Source organism: Mobula birostris, chromosome 28 (assembly GCF_030028105.1).
Source record: "Mobula birostris isolate sMobBir1 chromosome 28, sMobBir1.hap1, whole genome shotgun sequence".
Taxonomy (NCBI): Eukaryota; Metazoa; Chordata; class Chondrichthyes; order Myliobatiformes; family Myliobatidae; genus Mobula; species Mobula birostris.
In genome coordinates this window covers 10,336,594-10,364,469 of record NC_092397.1, presented here as the reverse complement: position 1 = coordinate 10,364,469, position 27,876 = coordinate 10,336,594, and the positions used below count along the sequence as shown (strand labels likewise).

At 45.3% G+C, this 27,876-nt stretch overlaps 1 protein-coding gene across 3 annotated transcripts in view; it reads left to right on the top strand.

Moving 5' to 3' along the window:
* Positions 1 to 390: 390 nt before the first annotated feature.
* The window catches only part of LOC140189258 (spectrin beta chain, non-erythrocytic 1-like), a 464,253-nt gene continuing 436,767 nt past the window's right edge, over positions 391 to 27,876 (top strand). For 2 of the 3 annotated variants that reach the window (XM_072245944.1, XM_072245948.1), the window contains exon 1: positions 391 to 683. The gene's annotated coding sequence lies outside the window, so the exon portion shown is untranslated. The remainder of the gene's footprint in view (positions 684 to 27,876) is intronic. The other variant, XM_072245947.1, reaches the window with a different exon arrangement.

Sequence of the window (27,876 nt, the reverse complement as noted above, 5' to 3'; positions counted from 1 at the left end):
GCTGCCTGACCGACCCCTGCAACCGAAGGTGAGCTCCACGATTGCAAACGGATCTTTTACTGTCGGGTGAGGATCGGGGAGCCGAGTTCACCCAATTACGTGGAAAAATTGACTGGACAGGAAAATACACGTGTTTTTTTTTAAAATGTTGCAATTTTAATTTTGCTGTCGGTCGGGTTGATGTTTTTAAAATATATATATATATATATGAACTTGAACGATGGTGTTTTTTTTATTGTTGCTGGTTTTGCAGAGGTGTTAACATTGACGTGATGTTTCTGGCCTATTTTGCAGAACGCAGTGCGTTTGCAAGAGCCCCTGGGCCAGACCATGTGCTGTTGCTGCTGCTTTGCTCCAGTTCACTGCATTGTGTGAGTTTGAGTCTGTCTGTCTGGTTCCTTCTCAGCGCCGCGTGTATTCCTCCGCATCCGAGGCAATCAGATAACATCCATCTGCCCTGGGAGTCAGGGAGAGGGGAGGAGAGAAAATCGCAGCTTGCCCACAAACTACACCAGCTTTTGTCGTATCTAGAGACCATCTAACGCTGGATTATTTCGTTTGCCAGGCTCGGGGCAAAGTGGGGACCTCCCTATAACTCGCGGCATCTCTGACCTAGCTATGTGGATTTAAAAAAAAAGAACCACCCCAGGCTCTGTGGGAAGACTCAATTTCGGAGGATAAAGGTATGCATTAAAAAAGGTGCATTTGATACTGTTAAAATACTGTTGCAAATGTGTGTGTGTGTGTGTTTTTTCCCTGTGCGTGTGATGATGGATCGGATGCAAGCATTGCTCTGAAGATTTGCAATCGCCTGGGAATATAAATAGATATTGGGACGTGCATTACCAGTTTTCCGCTGTTCAGAGGGGTTTGCATTAGATCTTAATTTAAATAATTTTGTTTTTGCAAAGCTTCCGCTACGAAGCCTTTCCAGCTAGCACCCCAAATGTTGGCTAATGAATCTCTGTGGAATATAACCATTTATTTTTCCAATAAACGATTTCCTTTCAGTTTTCACTGCATAATATACTGGGGGGGGGGGGGAACGTTCAGCCATCATAACGAATACCGAATTGCAGAATTGTTCGTTGATGTCACTGGAGTGATTGTGTTTTTACCGGCGGATCGGCTGTTTTCGGGGGGTAAATTGCTGCGAAATTGCGTCGGTGACTTCTCAGCGCTCCCGGAGTCGAGTCGCCGCAGCAAAAAATGCACTTGCACGAACATAGGGAGCCAGCGACTTACCCCTATCGGGATAGAGCCCCGCTGGATCTCTAACCTGTTTCTATGCAAGAAATGACTGGTCAATCTCTGCCCCCTTTTTTTTCCCCCCTCTGAATATGAAGCCTTTTCTTTTAATCCCATTATTTTAATCCCAAAAGCCCTCGAACCCGATTGCCAGTTGGGCAGGGTAGGTTGGACATTATACGGGACGCTCTCCCATCAAATTGTGACTTTAAAATCACAGCAGCGAAAGAGGTAATTCGATCATCCAGTCCATCTCATTCCTTTGGAGAGCAATTCCATTAACCCCATTCCGTCAATCAATCTCCTGACTGTGATTTTTTTTTCCTCTCTAACTTCAAATACTTAGAATTTTTTTCCCCCCTCTCTCTCCCTCTTTGGCATCCACATCAGTCGTCGTTTCTTTCAGTCATCTGTGTCCTGAATCACAGGCCCTGGGGGGATAAATCAGCTTTTCCAGATGTCACCAAGAGGATCTTTTCCCCCACCCCCATCCCAGTCGCTTTTAATTTGTGCCCGTTGACTCTTGGCTCATGGGTGAAGGAAAACAGTTTATCATTAATGGAATCGGTTTTATTATCACCGGCATATGTCCTGAAATTTGTTAATTTTGCCGCAGCAGTATACAATAGTGAGGAAAAAAACTGAATTAAGTGTGTGTGTGTGTGTGTGTGTCTTTTTGGACACCCTTTACCTCAGAGATGGGGTAAAATTAGCCCACAATGACCGAAGCATCTTGAATTCTAGGAGTGATTAGCAGGTTAGATACCGCCAACCTGTTTCCTCTGGCTGGAGAGCACGGAACTTGGGCTTACTGACTCAGGACAAAGTCTTGGGCGCCAAGAGGCTGAAATATTTCCTGATTCAGAACCCCTTCCCCTCCTGTTAGAGTGAGGTAGCTTAGTTTTTAATTCTTCTCTTCTAATATTTGTATATTTGTATGCTACTGTGACACTGTAATTTCCTTTGGGATCAATAAAATATCTGGCTATCTGTCTATTGTGGACACCTTTTACCTCAGGGATTAGCCCACATTCACTGGAACGTATTAAATTCTGGGAGTGATCAGCAGGGTTAGACACCAGGAGCCTGTTTCCTTTGGCCAGAGAGTACAAAACTGGGGGGTTTACAGTCTCCAGACAAAGCCGTGGCCATTCAGAAGCAGAAAAAAAAACTTCCTGGTTCAGAGCGTTGCGAGCTTGGATATCCTTTTACCTCAAAGGGCTGCGGACACTTGTTTCGTTAAAGTCGAGATTGCTGCATTTTGGATGAGAAGTGTATCGGGGTGTGGAGATTGGGTGAAAACCATTCTATTTACCTTCATCCATTATGTTATTTTCCTGTGTCCCCAAGCTAGAGTGTCCCATCTGTATTCCCTTAACTAGGCTGGTTCAACTTACATAGAATTCCAATCAGGTTAAATATCACTGGCATATGCCGTGAGATTTGTTGCCTTTGTGGCAGCAGTACAATGCGATACATAACAATAGAGAAAAAAGACTGAATTACAGTAGCTATATGTATATTAAATAGTTAAGTAATGCAAAAAAGAAAATTTAAAAAAAGGTAGTGAGGTAGTGTTCATGGTCCATTCAGTAATCGGATGGGAGGAGGGAAGAATCCTTTCCTGAATCGTTGAGTGTGTGCCTTCAGGCTCCTGTATCTCCTACCTGATGGTAGCAATGGGAAGAGGAAATGTTCTGGGTGATGGGACCTGAGGCTCCGCTACTTTTGAAGATGCCCCGGATGCTGGTGCCCACGATGGAGCTGAAGTGTACAACTCTCTGCAGCTTATCTCGATCCTGCGCAGTAGCCCCACCCGCGTTCCTGCCCCTCCCCGCAAAGACTAGACGGTGATGCAGTTGGTTAGAATGCTGTCCATGGTACATCTGCAGAAATCTTTGACAGTGTTTTTGGTAACAAACCAAATCTCCTCAGACTCCTTAGTATTAGATTTCATTTCTCTTTAACTGATCTGGCCCAGGAGATAACTTAAGTGGAATTTGTCCCCATCACTTCCTCGCCATTAACTGGTTCCTTTTCCCATGGAAAACCTCTTAAGCTGGTTTCCATTTGGCAGTATAGAGCCAAGAATTTGTCCCAAGCTTATCTTTTACAGCTTGAGATGTTAGTGTGCTAGTGAAGACTGTCAGCCTTGGCATCTTGTCATGAGTTCCCACTGCATTCATTTGCTTGTCCATTAAAACAAGCAGCTCTTTTATGCTTCTGCTGCTGGAGCCCAGCATCATGTTTGACTTTTTAAAGTACTCGCAGGGTCTATGAACATTGTTTTTCCTGGCTGATCATCAGATACGAGGGGTTTGCCGTTTCCTCTGAATATGCAAGGGAACTGAAATATAAAGCCAAGTATTGACATGCCAGTCACTCTTCTCACAAAACGTGAAATAGTTGCAGAGCAGTTTGTTTCTCCCATGAACGTTGTTATCACATCCATGAGAAATCACTCTACGGTAAATCAGTTTACAAGCACCGAGGTCTACAGAGTCAAGATAAACAGAGTATATAAGCTGTGCAGGAAGAAGAAAACCTTTTGTTTTGAATGATAAGAAGAAAGTAAAGCTGACATACAGGTTTTACAAGTTCATGAGACAGATTAACATGCACGTCCACCAAGCAGTTTGTTGCGACGGTGTTGCTGTCCAGGAGTGAGGGCATTAATCTGTACTGTACAGAGTTTGGATGAAAACTTGTGTCAACCTGATTTCTGTCCATAAAGTAGGCTGTGTTATTTTGTTTTTGAAATCTGCAGTGCAGATTCACTGGACTGATTCCTGGGATGAGAAATCAGTGAGCAAAAATTAGCCCACATTCCTTTGAACATATTAAATTCTGGGAGTGATTAGCAGCTAGATACCAGGAGCCTATTGCCTCTAGCTCGAGAGCACAGAACTAGGGGTTTAGCGTCTCAAGGACAAAGCCTTAGAAGCTGAAAAAGTTCCTGATTCAGAGCATTGCGAGCTTGAATATCCTTTACCTCGAAGGGCTGTAGATGCTTGTTAAAGCCGAGATTGCTGCATTTTTAAATGGAAAAGTGTATCAGAGGATATAGAGATTGGGTGAAAGCCATTCTATTTACCTTCGTCCATTGTTATGCTCCTGTGTCCCCAAACTAGAGTATCCAATCTGTATTCCTTTAACTAAGGCAGTCTGGTTCAATTTACATAGAATCTGAATCACCAGCATATGTCGTGAAATTTGTTGTCTTTGTGGCAGCAGTACAATAGAAAAAATGAGTTACAGTAAGTATATATTGTAATATATATTAAATAATTTACTGTAATATATTAAGTAATTAAATTAAGTAATCAAATAAAGTACGGAGGTAGCGTTAACACGAGGAAATCTGCAGATGCTGGAAATTCAAGCAACACACACAAAACGCTGGTGGAACGCCAGCAGGCCAGGCAACATCTATAGGAAGAAGTACAGTTGACGTTCGGGCCGAGACCCTTTGTCAGGACTAGAGAGAAGAGATAGTAAGAGATTTGAAAGTGGGGTGGGGGGGAGATCTGAAATGATAGGAGAAGACAGGAGACTCCTCGCCTGCTCTCCATCTTCCTCTGGGCTCCCCTCCCCCTTTCTCTCTCCCTGGGCCTCCCGTCCCATGATCTGTATCCCTTTTGCCAGTCAACTGTCCAGCTCTTGGCTCCATCCCTCCCCCTCCTGTCATCTCCTAGCATTTTGGATCTCCCCCTCCCCCTCCCACTTTCAAATCTCTTACTATCTCTTCTTTCAGTTCATCCTGACGAAGGGTCTTGGCCCGAAACGTTGACTGTACCTCTTCCTATAGATGCTGCCTGACCTGCTGCGTTCCACCAGCGTTTTGAGTGAGGTAGTGTTCATGGGTTCAGTGCCCATTCAGAAATCAGATGGCGGGTGGGAAGAAGCTGTTCCTGAATCGTTGAGTGTGTGCCCTCAAGCTCTTGTGCAACCTCCTTGAAGGTAGCAGTGAGGCATGACCTGGATGGTGGGGGTCCTAATGATGGACGCTGCCTTTCTGAAGCACCACTCGTTGAAGATGTCCTGGATACGACAGAGGCTAGTGCCCATGATGGAGCTGTCCAAGTTTACAACTCTGCGGCTTATTTCAATCTTGTGCAGTAGCCCCATCTGCCTCCAGCCCCCACCCCCTCCCCCCCCATACCAGACAGTGATGCAGCCAGTCAGAATGCTCTCCACAGTACACCTATAGAAATTTGTGAGTGTTTTTGGTGATGTACCAATTCTCCTCGAACTCCAAAGGAAATAGAGCCTTCTTTGTAGCATAACATCGATATGTTGGGCCCAGGTGAGATCTTCAGAGATTTAGGATTGCAGAATCTTGTAAAAATATGACACATTGGAGACTATTTAGGCCATTTTATTAGCCTTGGGTCAAAGAATGTTCACTTAGAGGGAGACAGTAAATGAGGGCAATGCATTAGAGATCCATGTCCTGCAATTAAATAGGAATAAATTATTTGGACTAATCCCACTTTTCTTCCCAAATTTATGTAGTCTTGTAGATTTAACACATTAAGTGTTTGTCCAGTACTTTCAAGGATCTCTACCTTGTCAAGTTTGTTGTAATTTAACTACTTTAATTACATGTACGCGATATATGTATAATATGTTTAGAAACGACACTTCTGTGAAACATGGTGTCAATAACACGCAGTAACTTAGGAAAGTGAAGATAAAATCTACAGATGAATCTCACATAGGTAACAGACTAAGGGCTGTTTCTTAGTGCTGTGTTCTGGCAGGAGGATACATTAGAAAGGTATATGTACAGGTTGGGGAATGTGCAATCGAGGGACCGTATTTTTCAGAGAGAATAAAGCTTATGGACAATTTAATGGTTAAAATGTAACTGGTAACGTTCACGTTACTGAGGTCGTATGATGTGCTTGAATCAGAATCAGGTTTATTATCACTGGCATGTGACGTGAAATTTGTTAACTTGGCAGGGACGTGGTCTTTTCCTCTTTTATAAATTTTCAGGCTGAGATATAAGGTACAGGAGCATAATGGACTCGCTCCACCAGGTTCAAGAACAGTTACTGCCCTCCAACCATCAGGCTCTGGAACAACACTCATCTATTGAGTCATAGTCATACTTTATTGATCCCGGGGGAAATTGGTTTTCTTTACAGTTGCACCATAAATAATAAATAGTAATAAAACCATAAATAGATAAATAGTAATATGTAAATTATGCCAGGAAATAAGTCCAGGACCAGCCTATTGGCTCAGGGTGTCTGACCCTCCAAGCGAGGAGTTGTAAAGTTTGCTGGCCACAGGGAGGAATGACTTCCTATGACGCTTTGTGCTGCATCTCGGTGGAGATGTTCCCACAACCACTGATCTCACTTTAAGGACTCTTTATCTTGTTATTTCATGCTCTCCATATTTATTGCTATTTATTTATCTTTGCATTTGCATAGTTTGTTGTTTTCTATGTTCTTGCTCTTTTATTGATCCTGTTTACAGTTGCTGTTCTATAGATTTGCTAATTGTGCCCGCGGGAAAAAGAATCTCAGGGTTGGATGTGGTGACATGTATGTACTCTGATAATAAATTTTACTCAAACTTTTTGAACTTCAGAGGTTAATTTCTTAGACTAATGCATAGAGTGGTTTGATGGAGCTTTGTATTTGCCAAAGTAAGGCGCTCCTTGCCTCCGCTAGCCTGCAGGTCACCATTGGGCAAGGTGTAGCACCTGCTTAGCCTCCCGATCAGGGTCACATGAAGCCGTGGGAGCAGGTGGCGGATGGTCGTGTGAGCAGCCGGTGTACATCACAAGTCCTGGTTATACGACCACAGATGCCAGGCAGAAATCTCTGAAGAGTATCGATAATGGCTGGGGTTACCTGTCTTGTAAAGTCACTGCCCAGAAGAATGCAATGGCAAACCACTTCTGTAGGGGGAAAAAAAATTGCCAAAAACAATCATGGTTATGGAAAGACTGTGATCACACAGGACACATAGTGATGATGTCATATGACATGGCACATCATGATGGGTTTACAGAAGCACAGTCTAATGTTCATGAGACATAAATTTAAACCCATCAGGAAGTTAGGAGGACTTGAATTCAGGTAATTGACTAGCTGTGAAATGAAGATCAATAATTGTGACTTTGAAACCACCAGTTTATTGTCAAATCCTAACAGGTTTACTGAAGTTGTGTAGGAAATTTGCTGTCCTTAACCATTCAGATCAGTAATTGACTTCAAATTCATAGCAACGTGGTTGGATTTTATCTGTCCTTGAATGTGTCCTGGCAGGTCACTCAGTTCATGGGGCGATTGGAGATGGACAATAATTAAAAAAAAATTTAAATCTATCTATTGAGTTGCAGAGTGTAATAGGCCCTTCCGGCTCTTCAAGCATTGCTGGCCAGCAATCCCTCCGATTTAATCCTAGCCTAATCATGGGACAATTTATAACGGCTAATTAACCTGCCATCCGGTGTGTCCTCGGACTGTGGGAGGAAACTGGAGCATCTGGAGGAAATCACGGGGAAAACGTACAAACTCATTGCAGGCAGTGATGGAAATTGTATGCAGGTCGCTGGTACTGTAAAGCGTTGCGTTAATCACCACTCTACCATGCTGTGGGGGGGGGGGTTTGGGTTTGATGTTCTTGTTGTTTGCAAGTTTGTTTTCCTGCATGGGGGTGGGGAAGGTGGTGGGAGTTGATGTTATCGATGCCATTTCTGCGATTTTATTTTTTCGCAGGGATGGGGGGGATTTGATGGTGTTTAAGTTCTTTTGTTGGCATTTGGTGCAATTTTTTTGTGTGTGGGGGGGTGTTAGGATTTGATATTCTTGTGGCTTGCACAGTTTGATTTTCTGTGTGGGGTTGATGTTGCCATTTGCACAATTTTTTGTGTGGGAGGGGTTGATATTTTTTCTACCTCAGTGGTGTTCTTTGTTTTGTGACTATCTGGAGAAGAAGAATCTCAGTTGTATACTGCATTCGTACTTGGATGATAAATGAACCTGTGAACCTTTTTGAAATGCTGGGTTTTCCAACGAAGCCCATTTCCCATGAATTAATAAATGGCCAAAAAGCTGCAGCTGAGACCGTGACAATGCGATCTCCAGAGGAGAGCGGATGTTCTGCATGCAAGGAGGCTTTTTAATCTAAATGTACACCAGAGTCAATTAGTTGACTCTGTCCAGATAATGTCAGATGATTGTAATACTGTGCCCTAGATTCTTTGGCAGACCAATAAGAATCGAGCGTCGTGGTGCGGATGCGCAGCTGATTGATTGTGTCCATGTCGGTCACTTTAGAGAAGGGCTGTTTATCCAACGGTGCACCTAAAGAGTAGGAATTAGTAGTTTGCTGAAACTCTCATTGTCTTTTGTAAATGGGTCTTGTGTGCAGTTTTTAATTGATTCAGTTCAGTTTCCTTGTATTTACTTTGAAAATGAATCTCGGGGTTGTATATGGTGACGTATCTATTTTGATGAAGTTAAGAGTTCAACATTTCAGATAGGTTGAAATTGTGCTGGAGAAGCACAGCACAGCAAAAATAACTATTAAATACTTTATTAATCACAGTTTTTTCCCTCAAATGGTCACTACAATCAAACTTCCTTTCAGAGTCAAGCTTTTGAACCACCTGTATGACCCTGCCGGTTTTTGCAGTGTGAACTGAAATCTCGGAGGCGCAGGACAGGTGTGCAACGTCGTGTACGGCCCGAATTGAATTGGATGACCTTTACTGTCAATATACATGGGTACAATGAAACTCTGGTTCCTCTCAGGCAATCAAATAAAAACAAGACAGTAATAGAAAAACCGTATTAAACAGATAAGTAGCAGAAAATAAGCTGTAGCAGCACCAGAGTATCACAGTAATGCACAAAGTGTCGTTAGTGCAAGTATTTGAGTCCCTGTGTGTGCTCACAGTTTCAGTCACTGTTCTGTGGGAGCGGTGTGATGGAGGCCACAGCTCTGGGATAGAAGCTGTTCCTCAGTCTATTTGCTCTGGCTTTGAGGTGGTGGGGCCCAGGAAGACCTGTAATTTGAGTGCAGCTGCAGGTCAAAGCCACTGACAGAACCCCAGCCCCCTTGAAAAGTGGGGGGGGGGGGAGGGAGAAGACATTAAAGGTAGAAATTAAATTCCTAGAGCATAAGAGAACAAGGGGAGATTTGATAAAAGGTATACAAAAATTAGGAGACGTAATGGGGTCAAGCTTTTTCCGCAGAGACTGGGTGAGACGCGACTCGAGATCATAGGTTAAGGGTGATACATGAAATATTCAAGGGAACCCTGAGGGGGAACTTCGTTCAGGGGGTGATGTGAGTGTGGAACGAGCTCCCAGTGGAAGTGCTTCCATTGCAAGATTTAAGAGAAATTTCGATAGGTACGTGGATGGGAGGCATATTGAGGGGTGGGGGGCTATGGTTCCTGGCACTGCTCATTGAGACGAGGCAGATAAAGAGCTTGACATGGACTAGATTGTCCAGAGAGTGTGTTTCTGTGCTGTTGTGCTCCGAGACTTTATTACCAATTAATTCTCCAGTCTGCATGATGGTTAGAAACTGGCAGTGTTACATGTGGATGCTGCTTGTCAAGTCAAATCACTTTCTGTCATTTTGACTGGAACTGCTGGTACAGTACACAGTAAAGACGAGACAATGTTTTTCATTACCATGGTGCTACATGAAACAATACAAAAACTACACTGAACTACGTAAAACAACACAAAAACCACACTAGACTACAGACCTACCCAGGACTGCATAAAGTGCACAGAACAGTGCAGGCATTACCATAAATAATAAACAAGACAGTAGAGGGCAGCAGGTTGGTGTCAGTCCAGGCTCTGGGTATTGAGGAGTCTGATGGCTTGGGGGAGGAAACTGTCACATAGTCTGGTCGTGAGCACATGAATGCTTCGGTGCCTTTTTCCAGACGGCAGGAGGGAGAAGAGTTTGTATGAGGGGTGTGTGGGGTCCTTCGTAATGCTGTTTGCTTTGCGGATGCAGCGTGTGGTGCAAATGTCTGTAATGGCGGGAAGAGAGACCCCGATGATCTCCTCAGCTGACCTCACTATCCGCTGCAGGGTCTTGCGATCCGAGACGGTACAATTTCCGAACCAGGCCGTGATGCAGCTGCTCAGGATGCTCTCGATACAGCCTCTGTAGAACGTGGTGAGGATAGGGGGTGGGAGATGGACTTTTCTCAGCCTTCGCAGAAAGTAGAGACGCTGCTGGGCTTTCTTTGCTATGGAGCTGGTGTTGGGGGGGCCAGGTGAGATTCTCCGCCAGGTTAACACCAAGAAATTTGGTGCTCTTAACGATCTCTACGGAGGAGTCGTCGATGTCTGCCTGAAGTCAACAACCATCTCTTTTGTTTTGTTCACATTCAGAGACAGTTTGTTGGCTCTGCACCAGTCCGTTAGCTGCTGCACCTCCTCTCTGTATGCTGACTCATTGTTCTTGCTGACGAGACCCACCATGGTCGTGTCATCGGCGAACTTGATGATGTGGTTCGAGCTGTGTGTTGCAGCACAGTCGTGGGTCAGCAGAGTGAACAGCAGTGGACTGAGCACACAGCCCTGGGGGGCCCCCGTGCTCAGTGAGATGGTGTTGGAGATGCTGTTTCCGATTTGGACTGACTGAGGTCTCCCAGTCAGGAAGTCTAGGATCCAGTTGCAGAGGGAGGTGTTCAGGCCCAGTAGGCTCAGCTTTCCAATCAGTTTCTGAGGAATGATTGTGTTGAATGCTGAACTGAAGTCTATGAACAGCATTCGAACGTACGTGTCTTTTTTGTCCAGGTGGGTTAGGGCCAGGCGGAAGGTGATGGCAATGGCGTCATCTGTTGAACGGTTGGGACAGTACACGAACTGCAGGGGTCCAGTGAGGGGGGCAGCAGGGTCTTGATGTGCCTCATGACGAGCCTCTCGAAACACTTCATGATGATGGATGTGAGTGCAACGGGACGGTAGTCGTTGAGGCAGGACACCAAAGACTTCGGCATGGGGACGATGGTGGTGGCCTTGAAGCACATAGGAACAATGGCACTGCTCAGGGAGATGTTGAAGATATCAGTGAGAATATCTGCTAGCTGGTCTGCACATCCTCTAAGCACTCTGCCAGGAATATTGTCTGGTCCAGTAGCCTTCTGTGGGTTGACCCTGCACAGGGTTCTGACATCGGCCACGGTAAGACACAGCACCTGGTCATTTGGAGGAGGGGTGGTCTTCCTCGCCGCCACGTCATTTTCCACCTCAAAGTGAGCGTAGAAGTTATTCAACGCATCTGGGAGGGAGGCATCACCAGCACAGGCAGATGGTGTTGTCGTGTAGTTGGTGATGTCCTGAATGCCCTCCCACATGTACCGCGTGTCACCGCTGTCCTGGAAGTGGCTGTGGATTTGCTGGGTGTGTGCACGCTTTGCCTGTCTGATGGCCCGGGACAGCTTGGCCCTCGCTGTTGTTAAGGGCTGCCTTGTCGCCTGCTCTGAAGGCGGAGTCACGGGTCCTCAGCAGCGCACACACCTCCGCGGTCATCCATGGCTTCCGGTCAGTGTGTGTAGTGATGGTCTTGGACACAGTGACGTCATCGATGCACTTGCTGATGTAGCTCGTCACTGATGCCGTGTACTCGAAGTTGGTAGAGTGGCCATCGGTTGCAGCCTCCCTGAACATGTGCCAGTCAGTGTGCTGAAAGCAGTCTTGAAGAGCAGAGATGGCTCCTGCTGGCCAGGTTTTCACCTGCTTCTGAACTGGTCTGGAGCGCCTGACGAGCGGTCTGTATGCTGGGATTAGCATAAGAGATGTGGTCTGAGTAACCGAGACGGGGGCGGGGCTCCGCCTGGTACCCGTCGGGAATGTTTGTGTAAACAAGGTCCAGCGCATTCTCCCCTTTCTTTGCAAAGCCCACGTTCTGATGGAATCTATATGGAGTGGGGGGGTGGAAAGGGGGGGCTTGAGGTTGTAATGTTTTCCTGTCATTCATTCATTTGGGGTTTTGCTTCTGATCCGTGGATGTCTGTGGAAAGTAAGAATTTCAGGTTGTGTACTGTCTACATTCTCTGATGTGAAATTGAACCATTGAACTAGCATTCACCCATCTGCTTCTGCGTAGTTTTGCCTTTGTTTGGAAGTAAATTCGATCTTGTGGTCTTCCTAGTTCAGTTTACAGAGCTCTGGGGTGAATATAGGACTAAGTGGGTTGCTTTGAGATAGAATGCAGACACAATGAGCTCATCCACCTCCTGTGATGGAACCATTGAATGGCTGATTTGCTCAGGCTCTGAGCTGTGAGGTTACCTCCTTAAATTCCTCTGCCCTTTCTCCTTTAAGACACTTCAGACTGATCTTGTCTTGGCCAACTGTCCACATTATCTCTTCAATATGCCATTTTGACAACTCTCATTTCTTTCTTGACTGACTGACCCCTCCAGCCCTTTGAGCAAAAGCACCCCTCCCAGTATAATCCCAGCTTGGGAAATTATAATCAATTAACCTACCAACCAGTACATCTTTGGACTGTGGGAGGAAACTGGAGCACATGGAGGAAACTCATCTGATCTTGGGGAGAACATACAAACCCTTGCAGGCAGTGGTGGGAATTGAACCCGGGTCTCCTGTACTGCAAACCATTGTGTTAACCACTATGCTACTGTGATGCCCCATCCTTGGAATGTTTCCCTGTGTTGTTATAATGCTGCACACTGTGGCCATTTTATTAAGTCCACCTGTCCACCTGCTCATTAATGCAAATATCTAATCAGCCACATGGCAGCAACTCTCTGTATAAAGGCATGGTTGTCATTCAGACCAAACATTGGAATGGGGATCTAAGTGACTTTGACCATGGTGCCAGACGGGGTGGTTTGAGTATCTCAGAGACTGCTGATCTCCTGGGATTTTCACACACAAGTCTGTAGAGTTTACAGAGAATGGCAAGAGAGAAACAAAAAAAAACATCCAGTGACTGGCATTTCTGTGGGCGAAAGTGTCTTGTTAATGAGAGGGGTTAGAGGAAAATGGCAAGATGGGTTCAAGCTGACAGGGAGGCGACAGTAACTCAAATAACCATGTGTTACAACTGTGGCATGCAGAAGAGCATCTCTGAACACACAACACGTCAAACCTTGAAGTGAAAGGGCTGCAGCAGCAGAAAACCTCACCGGAATCCACCCCTGTACCCTGATACTCGGCCACTGAGAGTAAAAATGCAAGTTATTGAATTATGTGCTCGCAAATACGAAGGGTGGAGGAAACGTGGGAGAGGAAAGACAACTTGGCGCCGTACCATAGAGGCAGAAATGAGGACCCCAGACCACACCAGGAGCACAATAGAGAAGATGGCCAAAGACGGACAGAGACAGAGGACTTTCATTTCTGCCCTAAATGCCAGCGGCTTAACAGACAGTAACTGAATGTACAAACATTACGACAGATCTCTTAAGCTGCTTGAAATCTTTTGGAGCTCAAAGGAATGAGAAGTTTTGGCTTGAGGAACTCTGACAAGATAGCTTGGGCAAAGGGAAGTGGAAAGTGTTCAAGACTATTGGCCCAGTTATTTACACCAGGAGCTCAGCGTAACTCCATTAAGATACTATCAGCGGGATGTAGTGAGCTTATTTCATCTACAGTTCTGCCTCCCAACAATATCCTCTGGGTCAGACGCAATGATTATGGTTATAGAAATAGTAAAAAGTGTGCGGTCATTCTGAAATTCAAACAAACGGAAATGGATGTTTATTAAAGTTGTAGTCAGATGTTGGATAACTGAGCTGGCAGTTTGTGGCACGTGCTAACTTGGCTCTTTTTTTTAAAAAAAAAGGGAATGTGTATTCAGTGCCTCTCTCTGAAACATTCCTTTCTCCTATTTGTCTCTCTTCTTCCCCCCCCCCCCTCAACCTCGCTCGCTGTCCGCCCGCCTCCTCGCTCGCTGTCTCCTCTCCTGTGCAGTTCTCCCTGGGCCTTCATCTCTCTTTCTGAAGTTTGATTTTAAACTCTTCCAACTATTAAAGATCTTTTTTTTGCAGTAGTTTTGTGCAACATCCATTATTTTATCATTGTTGTCTTCTTCACCTCTTGACTTAGTGCTGGGTGCATCCGAAAAGTCCCAAGCCATGGTGAGTTAGCTGGTGTAGGTCGCGGTGGAGGAGGGAGGGAGCAATGTTTGGTCCTGATTTCTTCCCATTTGTGAATAGCTGAACGATATTGTTGTGTTAATATTGGGTGAGGATCAGATCGGGCAGCATTTTGTCATTGAGTATGGTCATCAATACCTGAAAAGTGACGACTTGACGAAGGCACTGGAGGTTAGGGCTTAATTGTAGATGGTGTCTTTTTAATAGAGTGTTAGTGGATTGAGCGCATGGATCTGTGTGATTGATGTGGCTTTGAATATCCTAATGGCCACTATATCTGGGTCTGAAGGCATCTAATTTCTTTTCATAAAAGGCATCAGCCAGTGAGGGGGATGTGGAGCAAATACATTTGGGCTCACTGTAAATGGTCATAAAATGAACCGGACTTGAGATCACAGCAACTTCTCCCAATAAAAGTAGAATAATTTATCAAGCACATTGCAGTCAATTCTTTGTAAAAACCTGAAGTGTTATTGCACAGTAATTCTCACCATGGCTGATCACCTCTACTTCCTTAGGACTGTGTGGAGATCCAACATGACATCTAAAACTTTGGCAAGCTACAGGTGTGTAGTGGAGAGTGTGTTGACTGGCTGCATCACGGCCTGGTATGGAATCACCAATGCCCTTGAATGGAAAATCCTACAAAAGGTTGTGGATTTGGCCCACTGAGCACATTGACATGAGATACTGTCACGGGAAAGCAGCATCCATCATCAGAGACCCCCACCACCCAGGCCATGCTCTCTTCTTGCTGCTGCCATCAGGTAGCAGGTACAAGAGCCCCAGGACTCTCACCACCAGGTTCCAGAACAGTTACTACCCCTCACCCATCAGGCTCTTGAACAAAGGTGGATAACTGCACTCACTTGCCCCATCATTGAGATGTTCCCACAACCACATGGACTCCCTTTCAAGGGCTCTTCATCTCATGTTCTCAGTATTTATAGCTATTTATTTTTATTTGCTTTTACGTTGTTTGTAGTCTTCTGCACACGAGTTGAAAGCCCTAGTTGAGAGGTCGTTCATTGATCCTGCGGAAATTACCTTTCAATAGATTTGCTGAGTATGCTCACAAGAAAATTAATCTCAGGGTTGTATCTGGTGACATATATGTACTTTGCTGATAAATTTACTTTGAATTTTGAATAACTAATAACAACATGCAAACTTTAAAAACGTATCGGTTCAGAGTATTTAACTTTTGCATTTATCCTGTTTAATGTGGTGAGGTACCATGCAATGATTTCGGGTTGAGAAAGTGAGATTCATAATTTAATCTTGGGAAATTATCAAGCCAGGGAAGTGGCTTATGTTGCCAAAAACCAACAGCAAACTGCTGGAGGAACTCAGTGAATCAGGAAATGGATGGTTGATGTTTCTTGCTGAGAGAGTAAAGGGAAGGTAACCAGCATAAAGAGATGAGAGGAAAGTTCAAAGTACATGTATTATCAAAGTATTTATGCTATATACAACCATGAGATTTGTCACTTTACAGGCACCCAATTGAGCCGTGTGTGTGTGTGTGTGTGTGTGTGTGTGTGTGTGTGTGTGGGCAGGCACGTGGCCAAGTGGTTAAGGCATTTGACTAGCGATCTGAAGGTCGTGAGTTCGAACCCCAGCCGAGGCAGTGTGTTGTGTCCTTGAGCAAGGCACTTAATCACACATTGCTCTGCGACGACACCGGTGCCAGGCTATATGGGTCCTAATGCCCTTCCCTTGGACAACATTGGTGTCGTGGAGAGGGGAGACTTGCAGCATGGGCAACTCCTGGTCTTCCATACAACCTTGAGACTTTCCAGGCACAGATCCATGGTCTCGCAAGACTAACGGATGCCTTATATGTGTGTATATATATATATATATATATATATATATATGTGTGTGTGTGTGTGTGTGTGTCTGTCAAACACCAAATGTGCAAAGAGGAAAAAAAAAATCAAATCATGCAAACAAGAAAAGTAAGCAAATAACATTCAGAGCTGAAGTTTATGAAAGTGAGTCTACAGCCACGAAGCCGGCAGCTGAAGTCGGGAGCCCATTCGTTGCAGGCTGCAGCCTCACTTCAGTGCAGAGACGAGTGAACCTCACCGAGCAGCGAGCTGAACAGGCCCGTTCCTCGCCTCTGTGCACGACACCCTGACCTTTTCAATCTGGCTCGGCGCTTAAATCGGCCAAGCCCCGGGCCGTTCCTTGTTCTCGGACCCGGACCCTGTCGCTTCTGTACACTGCCGGGTCTGAGCCCCGTCGCCTCAACTCGGCCCGTTCCCGACCCTCCACGACTCGCCTCGGTTCTGTCGCGTCGAGTCGCCTCCGCCTGCTCCAGCGATGGGCAAACGTTGGCTCATTCCCCCACTCTTGTGCCGGGCCCAAGCCGCCTCAGTTCAGCCCGAACACGCCATGCCACAACAGTCCTGCACCTTGGAGTCTTCAGTTCACAGGGCAACGATGCCAGGTCGCCCAGCTGGATGACAAGCTCAACTCTGAAAGGGAAGTTACAGGTCATTGATTGCAGTGATTGTTTACCGGGGCGGGGGGGGGGGAAAGTTGTGATTGATAAAGTAGTTAGTAGTTTTCTTTGTTTTGTTTGCTGTCGGCAAGTAGTCGCCGAGCTTCACCAGTGCCATCTTAAACCAGTGGGACAGAGCAAGAATTGTCAAGATGGGCTTTTGTTCCAGATTCCGACGTATGCAGTGGCTTGTGTCTCCAGGCAGATGTGATTTTATTTGCTGTTAATAATGTGACTGGTGGCAGGGTAACATAGTGGTTAGTGCCGGTGGATGCCGATTGGTACTTGGTTCTTGCCGCTGCCTCTAAGGAGTTTGTACGTTCTTCCCGTGACCGTGTGGGTTTCCTCCGGGTGCTCTGGTTTCCTCCCACGGTCCAGGTGTGTGCAGTTGGGGATTACAAGTTGTGGACATGCCTTGTTGGCGTTGGAAGTGTGGCGACGCTTACGGGCTGCTTCCAGCACAATTTTCATTGTTTTGATTTTTACGCAAGGTGATGGACGTTTTCGATATTTCCAAGTACGTGTGACAAATAAAGCTAATCTTTAATTTCTTCACTGATGCCACTGGAGAGAAATGGAACAAGTTTTGATCAAGGATCTCGGCCCGAAATGTCAACCACTTATTCTTTTCCATAGATTCTGCCTGACCTGCTGATTTCCTCCAGCATTTTTGTGTGTGTGTGTGTGTGTGTCTGTGGTGTGGGTTGCTTTGGATTTCCTGCATCTGCAGAATCTCTTGTGTTCATAAGTATCCATTTGAGGAAATGGCCATCTTTCTAACAATTTTATCAATGGATTTGTTTGTATTGAAGCATTTCTTTTAATGCATGAAAAGATCTCCTGAGGGATTGTTTGTGATTAGCAAATGAATAGGCTGCTTCTAAGCTGCTAGTTTATATCTTATGCGGTTTTAATAAATCTTATTTCTAAATGATCTCTGTTCAGATAGGATTCCATTTCTACTCATTTGATAGAGCAGATTTATCTGCCAAATACACATTTATTCGCTAAACTTTTGGGCATAGGCATCGCCTGCTTGCCTTTACACACCTGATGAAGGGTCTCGGCCTGAAACGTCGACTGTTTACTCTTTTCCAAAGATACTAAGTTCCTCCAGCGCTGTGTGTGTGTGTGTGTGTGTGTGTGTGTGTGTGTGTGTGTCTTTACATTTCTCCTTGCTTTCAAGCTGTGGTTTACCATTTGAAATGAGGGTACCTGAAATGTTGTTGAGCTTGGAGTCACGCCTGGGAAATGAGTAAATCAGATTGATTCATGCCCCCCCCCCCCGCCCCCCACTAGCCTTTTAATCCCCACTTACCTAATTCCTCGGAATTGAAATTTCCCAGCTGCTGTTGTGGGATTTGGGCTCCTGTCTCTGGATGAGTTGTCCAGGCCCGTGACTATCTCTGCAGGGGTTTCATGGCTACGTTGTTGTAACCTGCATCAAACAGCACCTAGAGCTGTTGTGTGGCACTTGTCCTGTATTGTATTGGTAAAAAATGGTGGTTGAAGAATATTTTCATTCCTTCTCTTCATATGACCATGGACAGAGCATTGGCATATTATCAGAGTATGTATATGTCACTATGTTTTACCCTGAGATTCATTTCCTTGCAGGCATATACGAAGAAGTAAAATAGTCAGTGGAAAAACTACAGACAAACAATAGCCAATGTGCAAAAGAAGAGAATCTGGGCAAATGATAGTCATAAGCAAAACTGAGAACACGAGTTGTAGAGTCCTTGAAATTGAGTCTGTAGGTTGTGGAATCAGTTCAAGAGTTGAGGTTTCCCTGCCAGTTCAGGAGCCCAGATGGCTGAAGGGTAACAATTGTTGGGATCTAGGGCTCCAGTACCTCCTGCCTGATGGTAGCAGTGATATTTGGGCAAATTATCTCTCAAACTGGCCATATTTGGAGATTCTGTTTGGGAGCATGCAGTAGTGAAACTGCATCATATACCTGGTCTTTTTTTTTAAAAAAAATCTTTTGCAAATAACTGATGGTGAGAAATACTGAGGAAAGTCCTGCTTCAAATTTTGTCTAAAGCCATTGACTTTTTGTAGATAAGTCGGTTTAGAACTTATTTATTTTGCCAGAATTGTCCCCTCCTTTTCCCAAAACTATTGATTCTCGTTATGAGTATCCAACCTGCGTGACTGTTATTGTGAGATGAATCGTGACTGTTATTGTGAGATGAGTCTTGACTGGTCCTTTGGCAGCACATCAACTGCATGGGCGCTGGACTGACTTTGATCTTCCTGGCCTATGTTAAGTCTGTTTCCAGGTGGAGTGATCCTGATCCCTTTTCCCTTCGTCAAGATAGGAACAGAATTAGGCCATCCGGCCCATCGAGTCTGCTCCACATTTCATCATGGCTGATTTACTAACCCCCACCCCCCTCAAGGCCATTCTCCTGCCTTCTCCCTGTAACCTTTGACACCCTTTACTAATCAGTCTCCACTTTAAAAAACTTCACCTCCACAGGCATCTGTGGCAATGAATTCCACAGATTCAACAGCCTCTGGCTAAAGAAATTCCTCCTCATCTCTGTTCTAAAGGGACATCCTTCTATTGTGAAGCTCTGCCCTCTGGCCCTAGAGTTCCCTAATATAATAATATCTTTATTTATAGAGCGCGTTTCATACAGATGATGTAGTTGAAAATAATTCACAATGCGATTAACAGTACAAATGTGAAAATAAAAGGCAAAAAGATGTCAGTTAAAAGCAAAGTAAAATAAATAGGTTTTGAGCTGGCATTGAAAAGGGTCAACTGAGTCTGTGTCCCTTAATTTTAAGTATTGAATTCCACAGTTTTGAAGCAGAGTTTTTTTTAAAAAAAGCTGACCTGTCATTCTGCAGGAAAACAATCTTTCCACGTCCACTCCATCTAGGCAATTGAATATTCGATTGGTTTCAATGAGATTTCCTCCCCACGCCCACTCATTCTTCCCAACTTCAGTGAGTACAGGCCCAAACTTGTGAAATGCTCCTCACAGGTTAACCCTGTCATTTTCGGGGTCATTCTTGTGAATCTCCTCTGGACTCTCGCCAATCAGTATAAACCTCTACCCTGCCCTTCTGAGAGAAACTAAAACCATGGGGTTAGAAGTTGTACTATACTCAGAATGGAGATCGTGTGATAATTTACCTTGTGGGTCAGGGTTAACATGCGTGGGTGGCAAGGTGGAGATCCGTCTCTACCTATGATCACCCTTGGGCAAGGTGTAGCACCTGCGTAGCACCACCCCCCCCCCCCCCCCCCCCCCAGATCAGGGTCATGTGAAGCCATGGGAACAGGTGGTGGGTGGCCGTTTTTAACAGCTGGTGCATATCACAAGTCCTGATTATGTGACCACTGATGCCAGGCAGACAATTTCAGAAGAGTATTGATACTGGCTGGAGTCGCCCATCTTGTAAAGACACACTGCCTTGCAAACCACTTCTGAAGAAAAATTTGCCAAGAACAGTCATGGTCATGGAAAGTCCATGATTGTCTACGTCATAATTTATGTGTAACAGTCCTCCACGCTTTTTTCTTCATACATTAATTCACAAAGGAAAGTAACTTGGGTTTCTGCTCTGAGTTCTCTTATTTCTGCTCTTTAGTATTGCCTGTTTGCCTTCAGCTGAGATAGACACCCTTCCCAGTCCCCTGCTTGTTGGCTGACAGAATTTTACCGCTAGCATGAGGGAGATGGCTGAAGATCAGACGAAGATTGTGGCGTGGCATCCAAACTGGAGTCGGTGCTGCCCCCAGTGTTCGCTTGGCAGATGACAAGCCGTATTCTGTTTGACTGCAGACTGCTGCAACATTCATGGACTCAGGGTCTTGGGCTTTAATTTTTTTTTTAGTGTGTGTGACTGTATTTTACAGATGTCTTATGTGCTGTATGTGCCTCGTACTGTGTATGACAGTTAGTACTTTGAGCCTGGAGTAACACTGTTTCATTTGGCTATATTCTTGGGTATTCAAACTCAAAGTTCAAAGTAAATTTTATTAACAAAGTAATATTTCACCATATGCAACCCTGAGATTCATTTTCCTGTGGGCACACTCAGCAAATCTATAGAATAGTAACTGCAAACAGGATCAGTGAAAGATCAACCAGAGTGCAGAAGACAACAAACTGTGCAAATGTAAATATAAATTAGTAAGCAGTAAACAATGAGAACATGAGATAAAGAGTCCTTGAAAATGGAATCATTGGTTGTGGGGAACACCCTAATGGATGGGCAAGTGAGTGTAGTTTTAGATTAGATTAGATTACGAGGACACGCAGTCCTCTTTTATTGTCATTTAGTAATGCATGCATTAAGAAATGATACAATACTCCTCCGGTGTGATATCACAGAAACACAGGACAGACCCAAGAGGAGGGAGGAGATGATGGCGACGCAACGCAGTGCGCGCGTCCTCTCCGGTGAAATGATATCGTATTTGTTAAATAGGGGCCGTGCACAATCCTGATTTGATGGAGATGGATGTGAGAAGCACGGAGGAGCATCTGGAGAAACTTCTGAAATGCCTGGTTCGCTGCTGCTGCTACTGTGCGATCCAGAATCTCCGGAGGGAAGGCCCCAAAATCCTCGGCTTTGCCTGTTGCTGGCAGCCGGGGCCGGGGTCGAAGTGCTCAGCAGAGATGGTGCTCTGTGTCGGAGGGCTGGTCGGAGCTCGAAGTTTTCCGACGGACTCGGAATCGGACTGTGGTCGGGTATGGCAGGGAGAGTTTTCTTCCTTCTCCCGTCTGCGTGAGATGTGGGACTTTCGAGAGACTTTGAACTTTTTTTTACCATGCTCATGGCCTGTTCTTCATCAAGTTATGGTATTGCTTGCACTGTTGTAACTATATGTTATAATTATGTGGCTTTTGTCAGTTTTTCGGTCTTGGTCTGTCCTGTGTTTCTGTGATATCGTACTGGAGGAACATTGTATCATTTTTTAATGCATACATTTCTAAATGACAATAAACGAGGACTGAGTGTCCTCATAATCTAAAAAAAACCAAGACTTAAAAAAAACTGACAAAAACCACATAATTATAACATACAGTTACAACAGTGCAAAGCAATACCGTAATTAGATAAAGAACAGACCATGGGCACGGTAAAAAAAAAGTCTCAAAGTCTCTTGAAAGTCTCATCATCTCACGCAGACAGTAGAAGGAAGAGAAACTCTCTTCCTGCCATGAACCTCCAGCACCGCAAACTTGCCGATGCAGCACCCTGGAAGCACCCGACCACAGCCGACTCTTGAGTCCATCTGAAAACTTCAAGCCTCCGACCTGCCCTCCGACACCGAGCACCATCTTTGCCGAGCATTTCGGCCCCGGCAACAGGCAATAGGCAAAGCCGAGGATTTGGGGCTTTCCCCTCTGGAGATTCTCGATTGCACAGTAGCAGCTGCAGTGAAGCGAGCATTTCAGAAGTTTCTCCAGATGTTCCTCCGTGCTTCTCAAGTTCATCTTCATCAAATCAGGGCTGTGTACGGTACCTACTTAACAAATACAATATCATTTCGGAGTGGTAACTGTTCTTGAACCTGGTGGTGTGAGTCCTGAGGCTCTTGTACCTTCTACCTGATGGCAGTAGCAAGAAGAGAGCACGGCTTTGGGTGGTTGAGTGACAATTAGGCTCGAACTTGAACTCCAGCCACTATGAAGAAGTCGAATCATAAGTGTTTGGGATAAGATTGTGACAGTTGTCTTACTCACTATTCATACTAAAGATGAATTTCTACCCTAGGGAATTGGAACTTTATTGAGATACAGTGCAGAACAGGCCCTTCGAGCCACGCCAGCCAGCAATCCCCTGATTTTTAATCTGAAAGTAATGACAGGACAATTTACCATGGTCAATTAACTTACCAACCAGTACTTCTTTGGACTGTGGGAGGACACCCATGTGGTCACGGTCACGAACGTACAAATGGATCAAGCCACTATTTCTCTGATTTTTGGCTCTTGAGTATTCACATCTTTGTGACAATGTTTATGAAACACTGAAGAGATCTTTATCGTATGAGCAGTGATCTGGCAGAGTGGGGTACCTACCTGTGGACTTGCACTCAAATCAAATTACCAGTACACTGCGTAGGTGGTACAAGCAAAAATTATATCTAAGTAGACTTCTATTATGGAGGTAGAAACGTTGTAAATGTCCAGTAATTTGGAGAACAAAGGGCTTCATTGCCATTCTCTCCCCATAGTTTTGTACATCCATCACTTAGTTATTAATTTGGCAGCCTGAATTACTTTATCCATTTCTCCCAACAAGATTAGCCTGAATGAATCGAGTTCCTGAATCGCAGAATTCATTTGCCTTGAGAAATGTCTAGGTTGAAAAGCAAATTAATATTCAGAGACTGTCATACTGTTAGAGATGTATTTTTCTCAGAGGCCAGAAGCTGTTTATTATAAACTAAGCCAGAACTTCATAACTATTAAATCAAAGGAAGCATAACTGCCAAGGGGCGATTACAGTGATATTCAGATGACGCGGTAAGTCTGATTCACATCATTATAACATTGAGAATAATATGTTTGGCTGTTAAGGATATAATTGCTCACAATATTTTTGTTCAAGTGAGATTCACAAGGAGAAATTATAACAGTCCCGTGCATGTTGTTGAAAATTTAGATATGGTTGTGAAAGTTCAATGGGGTTAATGAAACGTGTTTGAACCACTGACTAATCTGTGGTCACTTCACCTCAAAAGTTGAAAGTAAATTTTTATTATCAGAGTACATATGTCACCACATGCAACCCTGAGATTCATTTTCCTGTGGACATACTCAGTAAATCTTCTTGTTCCTTTCCGTGCCTTGGGGCACATGGGGCTGCATTTTTGCTGTTTCTGCAGCATTTTGTCTGCTTTTCACGAGGCTGAGTTGCTAGCTCGACGCTCAACCCGGCATGGGTAGAAAGTGCGCAAGGAGCCGGCCAGATTCAGGACCATTCCCCTCGAAGTCTGGTGCTGATGCCACTGTACCACTGGCCGGCCGACTCAGCAAATCTATAGAATAGTAACTGTAAACGGGATCAATGAAAGATCAACCAGAGTGCAGAAGACAACAAACTGTGCAAATGCAAATATAAATAAATAGCAAGAACATGAGGTAAAGAGTCCTTAAAGTGAGATCATTGGTTGTAGGAACATCTCATTGATGGGGCAAGTGAGTGTAGTTTCTCCTTTTGTTTAAGAGCCTGATGATTGAGGGGTCTTGAACCTGGTGGTGCGAGTCCTGAGGCTCCTGTACCTTCTACCTGATGGCAGCGGTGAGAAGAGAGCACGGTCTTGGTGGTGAGGATCTCCAATGATGGATACTCCTACGACAGCATTTCACGTAGATGTGTTCAGTGGTTGGGGGGGCTTTACCTGTGATGTACTGAGCCTCCAGTTGTAAGGACTGTGGGTGAGAGATTTCCTTTGCCAGGGTTGGTGCTTGAGACTTTGAAGAATTCTGGCACAAAACTACAGATGGATATAAGTGATTAAGAATTTTTAACGAGAAAAAAATATGATTGCAGGGGGTGAGAGACTTGGAAATGTATTTGATTTGATTCATGGGAGAAGTGGTCAAAGCTCCTTTGAGGAAATAATGTGAATTAGAATGATTCCAGGCAGGAAAGGGTTAACGTACCAGGATGGCTCTCGGCCTGAACTCGCCGGAATTTAGAAGTAAGTTAATAAGTTCTTGATTAGTAAGGGCGTGTCAGAGGTTAGAGGGAGAAGGCAGGAGAATGGGTTTGAGAGAGATAATAAATCAGCCATGATCGAGTAGTAGAGCAGTCTTGATGATCCAAATGGCATAATTCAGCTTTTGTGTCTTATGGTGGTGGTTGTCCGTCGTGTCCGATGACAGGAGACCTGTGCGGGAGAGTTTTTAAAGTGGAAAAGCCATCGCCCTGGGGCAGTTCTACTCTTTCGACCTCAGAAGTCCGGGTCCAGTGGTACGAACAAGCGTCACAAACTGGGATCTTCCTTGGTTGCAGTGGATGACTGTGACATCTTCTGTGCCTTGTCATGCCCTTCGCTCTCCATCGAGTGTAGCAGTGCTGTCTTCCGGGCCGTTGGATATCACTGTAGACCTCATCCGCCCAGTCTGCCGGAACTGACTCTGCATGCTGGGTTAGGCAAGTCTCCAGGGTATGAGGCGGACTGGTCGGATGAGGTCGACGTTTCGGGCCGAGACCCTTCATTGGGACTGGAAAGGAAGGGGAGAAGTCAGGGTAAGAAGGTGGGGAGGGGAGGAAGAAGTACAAGGTAGTAGGTGATGGGTGAAACGGGGAGTAAAGAGCTGGGAAGTAGATTGGTGAAAGTGATAAAGGGCTGGAGAAGGGGGAGTCTGAGAGAGCTGATGGGCAGGTAAGGAGAAGAGGGGGGAATGGGGATTGGTGGGTGGGGGAGCAATTTCTGGCAGTTTGAGGAATCTATGCTCGTGCCATCAGGTTGGAGGCTCCCTGGACGAAATACAAGGTGTTGCTTCTCCAACCTGAGTGTGACAGAGGAGGCCATGGAACGGGAAGTAGAATTGAAATGGGTGGCCACTGGGAGACCTGCTTTATGTTCGGCAACTGGAACGTCAGCATGTCCACTGCAGACAGGACATAGATTTTGCACAATATGGTTGCCTAGTGCTGTGCAGATGTAGGCGGGAGGGCGGGGTGGGGGTGGGGCGCATACTGACAGGACCGAATGCAGTCAATGAGCTCAGAGAAAGTGCATGTGAATGTTTGCCTGACACGAATATGCTCTTTGGATTGTGACGAAAGTACACATAGACTAAGATGTTAACTGTCCTGTGCTGGCACCAGTGGGATCAGCAGTTGGTCTGCCACCTGTCTTCAGGAGAAAGAGAGATAAGGAAAACAATGGAGCAGCATTTGGAGATGTTAATGAAGAGACGGGAGAGCTGTCAAGACCGGCTCCTCTTTGAACCCTGAACTGTTTGAAGTGATGGACAGGCGATACCCCAGCAGAGGGATAAAAAGGAACAGGTTCGCTAAGGCGACACACACGACACCACGAGGTAACAAGACCCTGGAAGCGGTGCGCTTCCCACAAGTCGGTGGGAGTTTTGGAGGGCTGGTCGCGGGACCAAGCCATAGACGCACAGGGTGGAAAGCTACGATCGGCGGGAACCTGGTGTGTGTCCGCCCTTGCCTGGGTGCCAGGTTCACCGCAGAGAAACGATCGTATCCGGAAACGGAGGGGTCACAGTCAGTGACCTCAGAAGACATTACAAAGGGCTCGCCTGAAAGCTGACTGCGAAGAATACCGAAGGTCTGTGTGGAAGCCGTTTGAATATTCATTAGCTTTTGCTCTCTCTCTCCTTCCCCCCCCCACCCCCGTCCATCGCCACGGCAGTGATTACTGCGAACTGAACTGAATTCAATTGAACTGAACTTTGCGTCACTTTGAAACTGGTCATTTACCCCTAGACGACGATAGAGCTTGATTGATCCTATTACCCTAGTTTCTGTGTACATGTGTGTTTATCATTGCTGAACTGTTGCATCCATTATCCTTTTGATTAGAGTACTGTGTTGCTTGTTTCTTTAATAAAACTTTCTTAGTTCCAGTAATCCAGACTCCAACTGAGTGATCCATTTCTGCTGGTTTGGCAACCCAGTTACGGGGTACGTAACAGGATCCCTTGATGGTGGCGAGGGAAGACGTGCAGGGGTAGGTGTCGAACCTCCTACGGTTGCGGGGGGGGGGTGGGAGTCGCCAGTAGATGGCGGTGATGGACGAGTGAAGCAGGCGGGAGTGGTTCCAGTGGAAAGCAGGAAGAGGCAAGGGGGGAAGATGTGACTGGTGATGGGGTCCTGTTGCGGCTGGTGGAATGGTGTGCTGGACACGGAGGTTGCAATGGTGTTGGTATGCAGCATTTTGTGTGTGTGGCTGGAATTTCCAGCATCTGCAGGTTTTCTCTTGTGTGTGATGGGTATGGTGAAAAAGGTGAGTGTAGGAGCATGCCCTCTGTCCTGAGCACTTGTGTTCTGTATTATGATAACTAGTCACATTAGTTGGGGGTAGGGTGTATTCTTATTCCCTGGCAGTTTATAGCTTGGGACTGGCAGAGGTCATGTCTTTGCTGACCACTTAATACCATTTACCATCGTGTCAAGATTGTATGTTTGGTAATTGCCGACAAAGGATTTGATCCATTGGAGCTGAGGGTGAGTCACGCAAGTATAACAGCCCCATCTGAGGTGGCAGGCTGGCCACAATTGTTTTGATTTTGGACCAGTTTATGGTTTTGTCACTGCGGTGAGGACCAAGGGAACTCCAACTCTTTGTTGTTCCAGTGAAAGGGGGAGGAGGAGTGTTGGGGAAGAGCAGACTCCTGAAATGTGAGTGAGGACTCCGTTAACCACGATCGCAGGGGAAGGACGGCACTTCAGATGTTTTGGACCTGAAAGCCTTGCCTTGAGAACAGAAACGTCAGAGGAAGAGAAATGGAGAAAAGGTGATGGCGTCCTTACAGGCGAGTGGGTGTGAGAAAATGTAGTCAAGCTCGCTGTGGGAATTGGTGGGTTTATCGTAAATATCAGCAGATAGTTTGTCTGCTGAATGGAGACAGAGAGTTCCGGGAAATGGAGAGAGGTGTCAGGAATGCTCTCTATCTTCTTGGCCAGGCCAGTCAGCAGACTTCCTCATCGGTCTGCTTTAAGGCCTGGCCAAGATCGCTGACAACTGAATCAGTATCGGGTATAATATCACCGGCACGTGTCGTGAAGTTTGCTAACTTAGTGGCAGCAATGCCATGCAGAATGTGACACGTAGAAAAATAAAGTAATGAATTACAGTAAGTATATATGTATATTTAATAGTTAAATTAAGAATAGTAGTGCAAGAACATCCTGAAGAAAAAAACATTTCAGGATGTATATTGTATACATTTATCTGACATTAAACTGAACCTTTGAACCTTTGAAAACAGAAATAATTTTAAAAAAACTATTGAGGTAGTGTTCATGGGTT